The sequence below is a fragment of the Daktulosphaira vitifoliae genome, unplaced genomic scaffold, assembly GCF_025091365.1.
Source record: "Daktulosphaira vitifoliae isolate Bord-2020 unplaced genomic scaffold, ASM2509136v1 Scaffold_1, whole genome shotgun sequence".
Classification (NCBI taxonomy): Eukaryota; Metazoa; Arthropoda; class Insecta; order Hemiptera; family Phylloxeridae; genus Daktulosphaira; species Daktulosphaira vitifoliae.
In genome coordinates this window covers 61,856,502-61,858,411 of record NW_026099572.1, presented here as the reverse complement: position 1 = coordinate 61,858,411, position 1,910 = coordinate 61,856,502, and positions in this window count along the sequence as shown.

Here is a 1,910-nt window from a genome sequence, read left to right as displayed (position 1 = left end):
ACCCCTTTCATCTGGCACGCTTTTTTTGTAAATCGGATCATACCCCTTTAACAAGGGGGGTCAAAACTTTAAACATGCGTATTGTTACTAAGATATTTTCAATTTAATTTTTGAAAGTATTCCGGAAATACTGACACTTTTATATATATCTTAAATTAAAGCTTATGTAATATACTTTAATTTGAAAAAAAAAAATTTGACCTCTGGACTTGTCTTCGTGGTGAAAACGGACATCAAAGTTAAAGAAAAACGTACGATTTCCGTGAAAAAAATCTCGATTTTATATGTTATATTATTTAATTTATATTTTATATAACTTTTGGAAAAATGTATGGATCAATATTATTATTTTTTTATAATAAATATTTATATACCCCTTTCATCTGGCACGCTTTTTTTGTAAATCGGATCATACCCCTTTAACAAGGGGGGTCAAAACTTTAAACATGCGTATTGTTACTACGATATTTTCAATTTAATTTTTGAAAGTATTCCGGAAATACTGACACTTTTAAATATATCTTAAATTAAAGCTTATGTAATATACTTTAATGTGAAAAAAAAAAATTTGACCTCTGGATTTGTCTTCATGGTAAAAATGACTACCGTATGCAAAAATATGCTATTTTTGTGTTAAAATTCTGGGTTTTGTATTTTATTTTATTTTAAAATACCTGACAAGGGGAGTACAGATTTTCATAAATATTATATAAATTAAAATTGATATAGTATAGATAGTTAAACTTATTTAAATATGTTTGTTTCTTTTAAGTCGAGAAAAATAACTTTGAAATTTGAACTAGCTTAAATAGCCAATTTTTCAACCGCCGGAAGCAACGTACGGTTGCCGAGTTGGTAAAATTTATGTTTTACACGCTTGGGGTACGAGGTTCCAACCCGCATATGGCAATGAATTTTTTGCATTTTTTCTTAATTCTTTTTAAGTTAGTATAAATTTTAACTCGTTTGATTTTTATCACATTTAGATTCAATAACTTCAATAAAGATCAAGGATCCCATCACTTTAGTCGCCCCTTGCAAGAAGAAATTTCTTATTCGTATTAAAATTATTTTACTATATTTTAAGTTTTCGCTTCGATGCAAAGCGGAGAAGATATTTTTTTGTGACTATCATTTATTTTCTCTGCTCTAACTTGACCTACTTTTTTCAACAATACGTCAAATTACTACAATTCGTATCTAGTTGAAGATATTACTCTCAAAAATTGAAAAAAAAATTCTAATTTATCAATTAAACAGTTAGTTATTACATCGTCTCCATAAAGACAATTAAAATCATTAATTTCTAATGTTTTCAAAATATTTATTAACGAATGAAGTTTGATATGATAGGTTTCAACTACAAAATTAAATCATTTTACTTTGTAATTTAATAATTTTATTACTCTGTTTGTGTGTGCTACTATTAGACTATAATATTCAAATTTTTTTCTAACGTGTTGCTATATAAATCATTTCTAAAAAAAATGATTGTTTTTTCTCCTGAATTAACAATTGATTTTTACAAATATAATCAAATTTTATAATAAACTCAATTGAGTAATCCTTTTTAACAACTTTGTTTTGATTGGTACATTTAGTTAAAGTAAATCATTAAAATTAAATAAGTTCTCAATATTTCAATTATAGAATCTTTTCAACAAACAACAAAAGTTCCTAGGAAATTATTACTATTACTTCTATTTAAGTTATCTATTACCATAAAAATGCAAAAAAATATTGAGCTTTTCTGATAAATTTACAATAAATAGTAATTATAAAACTTTCTGACTGCATATTGATCTTAACGATACAATTTTTTTAATTGTCATAAAATTTTCTATTTAATTATGTCAATGTCAAACTTACCAATTGAGCTAAAAGTTATGGTAAAATAAATTTTTTTTTTT